Below are 15276 nucleotides of genomic sequence, written 5' to 3' on the forward strand. Positions count from 1 at the left end.
ATGAGAGTTATCATTGCTGCTGATCCTGACTATCGTTCAGTGTTATTATATTCAGTTCAGTTCAGTTCAGTTGCTCAGTTGTGTCTGACTCTGCAACCCCATGCACTATATTATGCCAGGCTTCCCTACTTCCGTTTTATAACAAATATTTCACAAGGTTTCCGTTAATATCCTGAAAAAAGTCATGAATGAAATAACTTAGAATGCACATAACTTACAATAAAGAAAGTGTTCTTTTACATAAAGAAAAAATAAAAGTAGTTTCTTATATAGTAATTTGTATTTTAATGTAAAAGTTCTTGGACTTGAGTAAGCCTGATAGCATATTGTAATAACCAGAAACTTGGATGGACAGATACTATTGATAATTTCAGAGCTATAAACACAGACTAATGCCACAAGATTTTAGTGACTGACTCAAATATCACAAATGGTGATATTTAAATGATCAGGATGATAACTTTTTCTGAGATATGAACAAATATTGGTAAAATTCCAAGGAAACAAAGTCTTTCCTTCCTTTATAGAGTAAGTTTTTTTCCTGAAACTGTTAAAGCATATTTAAAAATAAATATATAAATTTTATATATGTTAATATTTAAATATATTTAGTTTCAAGGCTTGAATAATTAATTACAAACAGGCCTTTAAGCTACAAAACTATTTCCTGGAATATTTGAATGCCACAATATGTGAGTCTCATCCATGCAGGGTGCAGGAAGGCCAGCATCCTCGCCACAGCCTATAAATTTCAATAACACAGCCTGTTTCAGTGTAGCAAATAAAATTTCCCCTCAAAGTGATGAAACATCCCATATTGGGCTGCAGTATTTCAATAAGAATCACTGATCTATATTACATTGGGCAGGCCAAACATTTAGTTAGAAAATAAACTTATAAATTGATAAAACAATGTGTTCTAAGTCTGCTCATTGAGATTCCAGTGGAAATACAATTACATGTGGGTTAAATTATCTTCAACCTCACAATTTTATGCATGTCCTAAAGAGGCATCTTTCATCATTTGACCAGGTTGAGGAGCTCAGATTTCCTTATTATATTTACTATCATTATCCTTTCAATTTTTTTTCCATTTTTTTTACTCTGGATGTCTTCTCCATACTTTTAATTAACAACACCCAAATCTCTACTAAATATTATATCTGGTATTTTAGAAGATAATCTTTTCTATTATTTCCTGAATCCTTTTAAATTTTATATTTTGGTCTTCAGACAATGGCTCAGTGGTAAAGAATCTGCCTGCAATGCAGGAGACCACCTGCAATGCAGGAGACTCATGTTTGATTCCTGGGTTGGGAAGATCCCTTGGAGAGAGAAATGGCAACCCAATCCAGTATTCTTGGCTGGAGAATTCCATGGACAGAGGAGCCTGGCAGGTAGCCCACTGGGTTGCAAAAAGAATCAGACACAACTTAGCAACTAAACCACCTTCAGGCAATACTATTAGTAATAGAAAAAGTGTCACATGGTTTTGAGAAAGAAAATAATATGACCCAAGCAAAATTTCAGGAACTTTTATCATCTTGTAGAATCAGTTAGTACATGTATATAGCATACCTTTAAAATAAATAGGGATGAATCTATTAGAGATTCCTAGCTTGGAGTTTAAAATTTTTTCACTTAATATGCACAGTTATAAAAGAAGAGGAAGAAATGAGAAAATGCAGCAAATAAGCTTTAGAAAGCTAGGAATTACAGAATTTATTTATAAGGCATGAAGGTACAGTAGATCACTAGTGATTATGATGTACCTTGACTGATTTTTGGAGAAATGATGGGAATAAAAGGCAAAGGGAAATCAAGAGTAGGGGCAAGTATCAGTTCAGTTCAGTTCAGTAGCTCAGTCATGTCCGACTCTTTGCGACCCCATGAACCACAACACACCAGGCCTCCCTGTCCATCACCAACTCCCAGAGTTTACTCAAACACATGTCCATTGAGTTGGTGCTACCATTCAGCCATCTCATCCTCTGTTGTCCCCTTCTCCTCCTGCCATCAATCCTTCCCAGATTCAGGGTCTTTTCAAATGAGTCAAATCTTCGCATGAGGTGGCCAAAGTATTGGGGTTTCAACTTCAACATCAGTCCTTCCAGTGGTTAACACCCAGGACTGATATCCTCTAGGATGGACTGCTTGGATCTCCTTGCAGTTCAAGGGACTCTCAAGAGTCTTCTCCAACACCACAGTTCAAAAGCATCAATTCTTCGGTACTCAGTTTCCTTCACAGTCCAACTCTCACATCCATACATGACCACTGGAAAAACCATAGCCTTGACTGGATGGATTTTGTTGGCAAAGTAATGTCTCTGCTTTTTAATATGCTATCTAGGTTGGTCATAACTTTCCTTCCAAGGAGTAAGCGTCTTTTAATTTCATGGCTGCAGTCACCATCTGCAGTGATTTTGGAGCCCAGAAAAATAAAGTCAGTCACTGTTTCCACCGTTTCCCCATCTATTTCCCATGAAGTGATTAGGACCAGATATCATGATCTTAGTTTTCTGAATGCTGAGCTTTAAGCCAATTTTTTTACTCTCCTCGTTCACTTTCATCAACAGGCTTTTTCGTTTCTCTTCACTTTCTGCCATAACGGTGGTGTCATCTGCATATCTGAGATTACTGATATTTCTCCTGGCAACCTTGATTCCAGCTTGTGCTTCATCCAGCCCAGAGTTTCTCATGATATACTCTGCATATAAGTTAAATAAGCAGGGTGACAATATACAGCCTTGACATACTCCTTTTCCTATTTGGAACAAGTCTTTTGTTCCACATTCAGTTCTAATTGTTGCTTCCTGACCTGCATATAGGGGCAAGTTTAGAGGATAACAAACTTAGTTAATCTTTAGATTGTCAATGAGACATTATCCAAGCAACATCCTGAGAATAAGAAATGGTGAGATTATAGTATCCACTCTAAATATCCTTCAATCCACTGGTTTGCATTTCCACATAACCACGCCTTGCCATCACTTAGAATGTATGACCAGAGCCCTGAGGAGATATCAGAATTGTACTTATGAAACATTTATAATCGATCTCATGAAATGTGAAATGTTACCAAAGGGGAGAAGAAAATGAAGAGAAGAGAATTACATTTGAAACTTGGCAAAAGCCTCAATTCAAGACAGGAAGAGAATGAGAACTTATCTTTATCATTCATTGAGTCACTTTTAATTGAGCATAAATTTGCACCAACACATCTTCTAGATGTCGGATGTTGTTGTTTACTGCTGAGTCATATCTGGCTCTTGTGAACCCCATGGACTGTAGCCCACCACACTCCTCTGTCCATGGATTTCCCAGGTTTAAGAATACTGGAGTAGGCTGCCATTTCCTTCTCCAAAGGATCTTTCCAATCCAGAGATTGAACTGGCGTCTTCTGCGTCGCAGGGGGATTCTTTACCACTGAGCCAGCAGGGAAACCCTAGATGCAGCATGTTGTTGGGCAATTTGAGATGGAAACAGAGGATCTGAAAAGGTCTCAAAGTCCAATTTGGGGTAGGATGTGTACAGAAGACAATATGCGAAGGTGTTAGATAGCCAAACAGAATCTTAACATGGATGGTAGATGTTGAGTAGAGAAGAAAGGAACAAAAAAGACTGAGGTGAAGAAATGCAACACATTCAAAAATGTTAATATTTTCATTTGAATGGACCATATTTAAAAAAGAAAATTAGTGGCTTGTCAGACTCAGGTATATTGCAAGTTTAAAGTGCTTATCTTGAATAATGCACTGCTTGTGTATTTGCTTAAAATAGTAGCTAGAGGTGGTTGTTGGTTGTATAGGTTTTTATGGAATAGTACACCACAAGCAGTCAATGGCACAATAGCTCATTTTTCCTAATTGCATCTGTATCTTATTTATATTACTCTTGAAAATAATGCAGTGGTTATGTTAGTATATGGAAATTTTCTTAAAGCATACATATGAAAACACTCCATGTATACATTTTAAAATGCTTTCTGGTGTGACATTTTAAAGAGGAAAACATAGATATTTAAAACAAAGATCCATTACAAGCCTGCGGATATTCCAGTTGAAGACTGGAATAAAAAAGACAGGAGTGTAGCTATTGAACACAACAGGTTTTTATTTTTGAATGTTACAGTGTTTTCTTGTAAAATAGTATTAAAATCCTACAAACTAATTGCAATTTCCATGTAAATTTACTCCCATAAGTATAATCCTATTTAATCCTTGACACTAATGATACCAACCTACATATAAATATCCCATGACTATCTAACTCCAGGTGACAATGACATTTCATGAACTAGTTCTAACATATTAACCTTAAAGAAAATGTATTTGGTTCAATAAATCTGTATAAATATTTCACTATTTTGTTGGTTAATTCATTTCTACAGCAGTATATCACTTTTAAGATTAAATAGAACTTAAAAGAAAAACTGAACTATCATTCTTGTTGAGACTCTTGTCATACACATATAGAGTAATTTATTTTCATGGCATATCCTTGAATGCAGGTTCAAAACAATTATTGACTCTCATCTCCCGGGAAGATGCATAGAGGGATTTCTGTCTCCTGAGACAGGTGTCCTTGCCCTGTGTGAGAATCTTGGAGGCTGCACTGAGGATCCAGTGGTGTCATATACTGTTTGTTTTATTTTCTTTAGAAATATTATGCTTTGCTTTGCATATGAGTTCTATTGAAATTGGCAAAATAATGTGAGTAAAAAATTACCTAAAATTTAAAAAATTGTTGAGAGATGTACATTCAGCTACTAACATTTTTATTGTCCTGTTTTGGTTATGAAAAATTTTGACAGACATTTTGAATTCTTGATCTAAAAGTCAGAGTAGGTATTGAAAGGGTAACAGGTAGGAAGGCCAGAGGTCCTCAAGCAGCAGGAGGAAATAAACTGCACGTGGTAGATGTCTATTTCTTTCTCTACACAGAATTAAAAGAATTTATGTTGAGGACAACTTGTTCTGCCTTGAGCTAATCAATGCGTTTTTCTTATGGAAATGTTTTTCTTAAGCTATGTTAATGAAACTATGTATTTGCTTTGAAATTTGCCTTTCTTCAAAATGGTTCTGCTTAAGACTAACTTTTTTCTTTTCTCAAACCTTGGGCTGATAATGACTCAACAAACCAGTATTCCTGTCAATTGTTATATGCCCCGGGGGAGGGGGAGGATGAATACACCTTGTGCCATCCTATCTCAAAAATGCATATTGTGGGAGAGGGGCCTGGTGAAACTCCCTCAGTCTTGAGATATCTCTTCCTTAGCTAATTAGCAGACTTCTAACAGACATAAAACACCTGGCTAAAAACTAGAAAAAGGGCACTCTTTCTGTCTCCTTCTGATGTCTATGCCAGAAGATTTCCCTATTTCTACTATACTTGAATAAAACTTTGCTACACAAAAAGCTCCAAGTAGTCAAGCCTCATCTCTGACCCCAGATCAAAACCCTTTCCTCTGGAGGTCATGAATCCTGGCATAACACATGGCTCACAGCAGCAAACTTTGAGTATATAAGGGAGGAAAATTTTATTTTTCCTTTTGGTGCCCTGGAAATTAAGCTGATTAAGGATAGATTACCAAAAGAAAAACAAGCCAAAGTTTATTATTAACGTGTGCACCGACACCCAAATGGGGAAATCCTGTGATGAGTAACTCAAAGTGATGGTTAGAACTTGGGTTTTTAACAGCATTTTAACAGCAGCAACAACAAAAAATACACTTTGTACAGAAGTCAGATGACAGAAGAGAAGAACTTTCTTAGGACAGCAAATTGTGGGTTGATAAATATACTGGAAAGATAAAATTGTGAAAGATATTAGTGAAAAGATAAACTAGTGAAATAAAAAGGCTAGTTAGTAAGGTTTGTTAGGTAAGTTTCCTCAGTTCCCCTCTCTGGGCTGATAAAGACATAGAGTTATCTCCAATAAATACGTTCTGTCCTTCCTAAAAAGAAATGGTTCATCTTTACAAAATTTTACCTTGATTTTAGTTAGGTAAATAGAGGTAAAACAAAGGGATTTTCTTGTATCTGCTCCTTCTCAATTGTCTTTAGTTCAAAATAATATGTCAGAGAGGCATCTTTTGGGGTGGTAGATTTTGATATCCTTCAGTATTTTTTTTCAATGTCATTGGTAAGAAAAGTGATATCTTTATTTACAAAGATGGAGGAAATATTATAAAGCTAGTAAATGAAAAAACGGTTTAAATTAGTTTTAGGATTTTAGGTACTTTGACTATAAGATATACTTGGCTACTATGTAAGTTGTTTGTGACATTATTAATACATGTTCCAAAGAATCCTGTTCAATAGTTCAGGGAGGTTAAAAAATTAACTTTCTTTTTTTCTTAAAGAATATATAAAGAAATTATTTTTCTGTACTATTCACTTTTTTTCACAAATTGTATAAAAAATGTAACAACATTTCACAATATGTATACAAACATGAGACCATCACCACCTTCAAGATAGTGAAAGCAGAATAGCTATGCATTCCATCAATTAAGAAAAAAAAAATCACTGCTATGTCCCAAAATAGAATTACTATAATGATTATTTATTCCAGGAATATATGCAAGCATATAACCTTATATATTCACAGTCTTAAATTCCTTTTCTACTGTTATTAACTTTCTATTTCTGATATCAATTTTATTAATTTTTTTTTAATTTTAACTTTTCCCATGATACAGAGACAATCTTAGAACGTGAATTTTCCTGTATACTTGATTAGTAAGATGAGGCTGTTTTCACAATAAATGCTAGGCAAATCTCTACAAAAAATAGCATTGCCAGCTACTTTAGTTATGGCAAAAGGTAATAATACTTTCAACCCTTTAAGCATTTTGGAAAATTACTTTTGAAACATGAACAAAGGGGGCAGGGTGCAACTTTTGAAAGAATGACAAGTGGGTGCAAGATGGCAGACAAGTCAACTTCGACTAGACCTTGATCCTCAGTATGTACTCACTGTAACACACCAGCATGCTAAATGACACTCCCAGAGGCACCATGACAGTTCCAAAGTGGACCATCAAAGACCAAAAAGTAAGCAATGGCCCAATTCCTGGAAATCTCAGCCCCTTCTCCAGAATACTTGGAATAATCTTCCTACTCATTAGTCTGTGAAATTCAGTTATGTTCAGCTCAGTCACTCAGTCGTGTCTGATTCTTCACAACCCCATGAACTGCAGTATGCCAGGTTTCCCTGTTCATCACCAACTCCCAGAACTTGCTCAAACTCATCTCCATTGAGCTGGTGATGCCATCCAACCAACTCATCCTCTGTTGTCCCCTTCTCCTTCTGCCTTCAATCTTTCCCAGCATCACGGTCTTTTCTAAGGAGTCAGTTCTTCATATCAGGTGGCCAAAGTATTGGAACTTCAGCTTCAGCAGTCCTTCCAATGAATATTCAGGATTGATTTTGTTGCAGGGAGGGGGACACCTTCCAGGGCCTGAACTGAACTGGGCTCTTGTCTAACACTCAGAAATGAATTGTCTGAGGAGACACATGTGCTGACAAAGCAAGAGATTTTATCAGGAAAGTGCACCGGGTGGAGAGCAGTAGGGTAAGGGAAGCCAGGAGAACTGCTCTGACACATGGCTTACAATCTCGGGTTTTATGGTGATGGGATTAGTTTCCAGGTTGTCTTTGACCAATAATTCTGACTTAGAGTCCTTCCTGGTGGTGCATGCATTGCTCAGCCAAGATGGATGCTAGTGAGAGGGATTCTGGTAGGTAGATGGACATGTGGTGTCTCCTTTTGACTTTTCCAAAGCTATTCTGGTTGGTGGTGGCTTATTAGTTCCATTTCCCTTACTAGGACCTTCTGTCATAAAACAGTTTACGCAAATGTTTACTAGGGAGCCTGGCCAAGGTGGGAGGTTTCAGTCTGTGTGCTCCCCCTAACAACTCCTCCTGAGACACGTCATACTCAAGATACTTCTTGGGAACTGGGGCAGAGGTCACTTTCTTTTGTAACTTCTTCCTGTTGTGCATGGGGGTAGTCCTGCCTAGCAGAGCAGAAATCTCTCTCTACCTGATCTAATTCGAGGTATTCTTTGCCTGAAACCAGAATTCACCCTGGTAATAACAGCAATTTAACTTGAAACTCTTGGTTCCTCTCAGAAATTAAATAGACAGGGGACAAACAGGATACCTAACATAACGGTCATCACTGGCCCCCAGAAACAGAAGGTAACCTTTGGGGTGAGGGCTATAGGGTATGTGACTTTTTCTGACTGGTTGGTGGTGAGGCAACAGAGCAATGCTCCAGAAATCTTGTGCTCAGCCTGAAGTTGCCATCCTCCACCTGGGTAGGGGCCCCAGTTCTGTAGAACTCAAAGACATTATTATGCATATTTTTTTGAGTAGGAACCAGGACCCTGTCTCAAGGTTGTACCATGATTTGATTCTTCCTCTTCTGTTTCTGTATCCCCTCACTTCTCTGATTAACAACTACTTGAATCTGCTCTTCAGGACTCTGGAAAGGTCAAGGAGGCTGAATAAATGTTTTTATCCTATGAACAAGAAATAGAGCACAGAAGGGATCTGTACTCCAGAGTTCCTCGGAGTCCTGCTCAGCTTTAATCCAGGGAACTGGGCAACTATGACTCTGATAACTTCTTGTCAAAATGAGGCATAGGACTGCCTCAGATTGGAGAATAGACACTGAACTGGAAGTATTCCTGAGCTGAGTCTTGTATGATTAAAATCTCAATACCTTGGTCTGTCATTTTACTGTAACAGACCCAATTAGAAATAGCTGGAGAAGTGACAAATGGAATTTTAATAGACAAAGTAAAACTCTTTTTTTTTTTTTTTTTTTTTTTCAGAATAATAGGCCTGAAACCCAGTCTGGACCTGGCACTTTGGGGAGACTTGCAGCCAGGTAGCCAGTTGCCTACAAGTCTCCAGCTAGTTTTATAAAAAGTAAGGTTGCAGTTTCTAGATGCCAGCAGATATTGTTTTGAAAATGTCTGGTGGCATCAAGCCTGACACGACTCAGAAAACTCAAGTATTTGCCAGTACAAGGTCTAATCTTTAATTACACCTATAGTATCGCCTAGTTATTTCCCTGGATGTCTGAACCATAGCTACTCTATTTTGACTTTTAATTGTAAAAAGATTTTTTTAAATAGCCAAAGCAGATGTCACCATTAATGATGTCAGTTTTTCTCTAGGTATGAGAAAATGAAAGTGTTGGGACTCATAAAATCTTCTTCTGAAAAGATCTAGCTCCTCTGAAGGCTTGTATTACCAGTTTTTTCCCAGAGCACAGAGTGCCTCATTCCTGATTTTCACCCTGAACTCCTTTCAGGGGAGTTGAAGGTCAGCAGCTGCAGTGGGTGTGATTTAATCTTTGTAGACATAGATGGCAAGTGCCAGGTTTCAGTTGGCAGAGCCCCTTCTTGGTCATAAACTTGACCATGATTTTGAGGCAGGTATTTCATGACTATTTCATCCCATGGTGCTGAGAATGTCTATTCTCAGGTTTGGGCAAATATTTTATTGACAGGCCACTCAATGTGCTGTTACTGGACTAGGCCATAAAACAGTATCCAAAATTCTCTGGACCACCTGTCTTACGAGCCTCTTGGTCCAGGAAAACATTCCCTCTTGTTGCTTCTTCCCATACCTAAGAGTTACACTGTTACCATCATCGATTTCATATGGAACTCTCTTACCAACCGCCTCAGTCACACATTTGACAGTGTAAGAAACAGCAATTTTGTATAACAGGTGAAATACAAATAACATAACCAGCAATATTAATGAAGTCATAAGTAAGGCTTAAGCTAAGAGCTTCCATTAGATGTAGCCCAGTATATCCCAGGTCATCTGACTTAGTCTACTCTGTACGAATCTTTATTTTCCAGGGAAATTATATATTGGCACTGTCTATAAAGCACATAGCGCAGTTTTCTAGTGTTACTAGACTGATTACCCTTAGTATGATTTAACTGTTTCCAACATAGTGTAGACTTTAAACCTAAATTACCATAGCCTGGTGTTATCTATAGACATCCATTCCATAATTGTGGGAGATTTTTTTCCTTTGCTAAAACTTTGCTTGTTGCTCTGATTAAGCTTAAGTAATGGAAGAAAACTCAAATTTATGGCCAGAGTCAGAGTAGACATCATTAATTGGCCAGGTGAGGGGATTCCATCTGATAATATCAATAGTGACCTGAATATAACTATAATTTTTTTAAAGTAAATTTTCTCTGGGTCAACCAGTTAAAGCCTTGGAATAGAGAAATTCACCAAGGTAACCCAGAACTAGACACAGGTAATTGGCCACAGACCCAAACATTGGATTGATTTCTAAAACTAGCATAGGATCAGGCCTATGATAGAAAAGCATTTGATTTATATGCAAGGGTATAAGAAGTCAAGAAAACATTATAAATGATCATACAAATCAGGTAGGTCCAGCATCTTGGGCTAGCTGTCTACCTCTGATGTCACCTTCTTCTCATCCTCGTGTAGTGTGGTTTCTCTTCTGTTTGAGCATCATTTTGGGGTGAGATCAGGTTAGCTGTCCCCTCTATAGACCAGTTCAGTGTAGGGGCCTTTGGAAGTGGGGATTAGTGTAAGAGTCAATTTCTTTTCAGTTTGTGTATGTTAGTTAAAAGTAACTGATAAAAAAGGTCTTTCCATACAGGCTGGAGACAGTCCCTTAAATCATGTCTTTTTTCAGTCCTGGTTACAGGTCATGAGGCATTTAATCTTCTTCCAAAGACAGATAATTGAGATAAGCTTCAGAAAAAAACTTAGGGTGCTCTTTAAGAATTCAATTAAATTTTACATCAATATCACATAAGAGCAAAGAACTATCCAGGAAATGAGCCTTACTAGATGCAGACCTCCATTAACAAATGGGGATTTAACATTTATTGAAACATCTTTTTCTCCCTAAAATTACCCTCATTTTTATCAAACATAACCAAATTAAGGCTAGTTCGTTTGCAAAATAGGTCTGCTCTCAGTAATTTTGGCCTGATGATTTATATAACCATATATTTTTGCTTTGCTGAAACAATTATAGAGTCTCAGACTGAACTTTTCAAATAAAACAGGGCTGGGAAACACACCAAAGGCTTATCATAAATTTTGTCGAACAAATCTAGGTGAATTCTTCCCTTTTCAAGGTCTTAAAAATTCATTGAGTTTTTTGTACCTGTCAGTGAGATAACCTTCCTAATTCATCTGATAAACTTCCTGGAAACCTAAGAGTTTCCAATCTCTGGAGGAGTCAGAGAGAAGGTTTTCCAAACTCCTGGAAGACACAAGATTCAAACCCATACTTTTTTAGATAGAAACCATAAAAGTTAGAAGCATATTTGCTGGTTCATTCAGTACTTTTGTTAACATTTATGAAGTCATCACGTTTTACATTAGAATACCAGAACATGTCAGGGGCTTCCCTTATAGCTCAGTTGGTAAAGAATCTGCCTACAATGGAGGAGATCTGGGTTCAATTCCCAGGTTGGAAAGATCCCCTGGAGAAGGAAATGGCAACCCACCCCAGTATTCTTGCCTGGAGAATCCCATGGATAGAGGAGCCTGGCAGGTTATAGTCCATGGGGTCGCAAGAGTCGGACATGAATTAGTGACTAAACCACCACCACCAGGGCATATCAGAATGTTAAGAACTCCGTATAATTTCTAGAATATCTATATTAGTAATATTTGCCATACATTATAGGATGAGAGGATTTGATAATATTTTTCAGGTAATTTAACAAACCAAATAAATATGATTAGTCTAATCTCTCTCTGTTAGATGTTTCAGGGGCCCTCTGAAGCACCCCAAATTTAGCTATAGGTCAAAGGAACTTCAACAGGATTTGATTTAGGGAGTTTCATAAAAAAAAAAATTAATTAAAAGGGTTTGGAACATTTGGTCAGATTTAGTCGATGCTGATGGGTGTATCATTTAGCTTGTTGGTAGGTCACAATGGACATATATACCGAGGCTTGAGGTCTAGTGAAAATCTTGGACCTAGTTGGCTCGAACCAGGTTTCCTATGGCGATATCATTCCCAACAAAATCCACTTATTAAACTAATTGTAATCCAATTCTAGAAAATCCTGATCATGCATAAGTCTTTTTAGTATTTTTTTATACCTTCTTTTACTGAAAACACACTTCCTACTTTCCTTAAGCCACCAAGAACTGGCTTTTATATTAGCATTTTATAGATTGGTAAGCATAAACACCAGTGATAATTTCTAAAAGCTTTGCTTTCTTAGAACATTTTAGGATGGCACCAAATATTATTCATTTATAGTCCCAAATCTCTTCAGTTTCTCTGTAAAAGGAAATTAGTGTTTAATAATAAATGTTTCAAAATCTTATTTTATTTGGAAATGACCTAGCTATTCAATAGACTTCCAACACTTAGTTTAGCACATCCCTTAGAAATTCAAGTTATCCCAATCTGGAGAGATTATTTTAGACAGACATTCCTAAAGCATAAGTATTCTTAATCGAGTTTATCTAAAAGCTTATCTCTCATTTACATTTTTTAATAAGTTTCTTCACTCAAGGTAATTTCCTTGTTGACAAACTTGTAACAGATATAATATTTAACATATTAAACCTAGGTACAATGAAAATATTCTATTTAATGTTAATTACTCTAAGACATGCCTATATTAGATCAAAAAACAAACAAACATTAGTATCAGGTACGGATATTAACACTGAATATTTAATACTTAATAGTGAATACTTCTCAGTTCACATGAACCTGGAATTCATTGTTTAATTTAGAATTATTTGATTTGTAAGTGCTTACTTTTCATTGTCAATTAAATAGAGTTCATTTATAAATTAATCTCAAAAATATTATCTAGAGACAAAGACATACTGAGACATGTTCAGACAGACACAAAGCAAGATCTAGCTTCATTTTCTGAACTTAGTCATGAATTAGATATTACAATATAAAATTCACTAGTTTATAAATAGCACTTGGAATAAATAAAAATTTTAAAGGCTTTTTTTCTCATTTTTCCTCAGTCTTAGGAGCTAAATATGGTCTAGATAAGTGTTCCTGACAGTCCTGGCCTCAAGGCACAGGAAAAGAAAATCAAGCTCTAACAAAATGGCGGCGTGTCTAAACCAAAAGTTGCCCAGACAAAGCAAAATGGCCATCACAAATCACAACGCAGAACACAGAGTATAAAACACACACATAGACCCAGCAGTCCTCATCAAACGCTCCCTTAAATATAAGATTACAGTCTTTCAGTAAACCTCCTATAGAGATACAAAACTTCAGATCCAAGCACTAACAGAGTAAATGAAAATATCTCATGTTTTCAAAGATTTCAAAGGGAGGAAAGGAAGCCAGGTTGAAAGAAGAGGGGGTAGGAGGCAGGAGAGGGGGGAAAATGGGTGGCCTTACAGATATCCCCTGCCACCTGCAGATACCCAGGCATTATGGGACTTTACCCTGGGCCTCCAGAGAAGGGAGGACTGGAACTCAGCCCTACCAGAAACCAGACCAGACCAGAACAGAACCAAAATTTGAGTTCACAGCCAAAAGGAGGTGATCAGTCTCCAGTTCTCAGCTCAGGCTGAGGCTCTTCGACCAGATTCCTACATCCAGGACCAGGGGACTAGAAAAAAGGGGTAGGATAGGAAGGATTAAGGAGAGCAAAGAGAGAAGGATGGGAGAGAGGTCAATAAAGTTGTTCCTAACCTGGTTGGGGCACTCTGGCCAGTTGTCTGTGTCAGGGGGAGACCAAGGACAAAAGGGTCCCAGTTGTGGCCACTGGGTCTGGTCCATTGGTGGTCAAGCTGGTCCCCGAGTGGTCAGGATGTCAGTCACAGTGAAGAAGAGTACGTCAGAGTCTCCATTTGTTGCAGGAAGGGGGACACCTTCCAGGGCCTGAAATTAGGCTCTTGTTTAACACTCGGAAATGAACAATCTGAGGAGATACATGTGCTGACAAAGCAAGAGATATTATTGGGAAATGGTGTTCAGGCAGAGAGAAGTAGGGTAAGTGAACCCAGGAGAACTGCTCTGACACGTGGCTTGCAATCTCGGGTTTTATGGTGATGGGATTAGTTTCCAGGCTGTCTTTGGCCAATCACTCTGACTCAGAGTCCTTCCTGGTGGTGCATGTACCACTCAGCCAAGATGGATGCTAGAGAGAGGGATTCTGATAGGTGGACGGACACATAGTGTCTCCTTTTGATCTTTCCTGAACTCTTCTGGTTGATGGTGGCTTAATAGTTTGGGTTCCTTACCAGAACCTCCTGTCATAAAACAACTCATGCAAATGGTTACTAGGGAGCCTGGGGGGTGGGCAGCCAGGGTGGTTGGTTTCAGTCTTGTGCTTCCCCTAATAATTTCATTTAGGATTGACTGGTTTGATCTCCTTGCAGTCCAAGGGACTCTCAAGCATCTTCACCAACACCACAGTTCAAAAGCATCAGTTCTTCAGTACTCAGCTTTCGTTATGGTCCAACTCTCACATTCATACATGACTACTGGGAAAACCATAGCTTTGACTAGATGGATCTTTGTCGTAAAGTCTCTGATTTTTAGTTTTTTTTTTTTTTTTTTTTCATTTATTTTTATTAGTTGGAGGCTAATTACTTTACAATATTCCAGTGGCCCTTGCCATACATTGACGTCAATCAGTCATGGATACACATGTAGTCTCTGCTTTTTAATATGCTGTCTAGGTCGATCATAACTTTTCTTCCAAGGAGAAAGCGTCTTTTAATTTCATGGCTGCAGTCACTTTCTGCAGTGATTTTGGAACCCAAGAAAATAAAGTCTGTCACTGTTTCTGTTGTTTCTCCAACTATTTGCAATGACATGATGGAACCGGATGCCATGATCTTATTTTTCTGAATGTTGAGTTTTAAGCCAGCTTTTTCATTCTCCTCTTTCACTTTCATCAAGAGACTCTTTAGTTCTTCACTTTCTGCCAAAAGGGTGGTGTCATCTGCCTGTCTGAGGTTGATGATATTTCTCCTGAAATCCTGATTCAGCTTGTGCTTCATCCAGCCCGGCATTTTGCATGATGTACTCTGCATATAAGTTAAATAAGCAGGTGACAAGATACACCCTTGACCTACTCTTTTTCCAATTTGGAACAAGTCAGTTGTTCCATGTGTCATTTGTGTGTGTGTGTGTGTGTGTGTTTCTTTTTTTTTTTTAATTTTATTTTATTAGTTGGAGGCCAATTACTTCACAACATTTCATGTGTCATTTTAACTGTTGCTTCTTGGTCTGC

The sequence above is a fragment of the Muntiacus reevesi genome, chromosome 13, assembly GCF_963930625.1.
Source record: "Muntiacus reevesi chromosome 13, mMunRee1.1, whole genome shotgun sequence".
Lineage (NCBI taxonomy): Eukaryota > Metazoa > Chordata > Mammalia > Artiodactyla > Cervidae > Muntiacus > Muntiacus reevesi.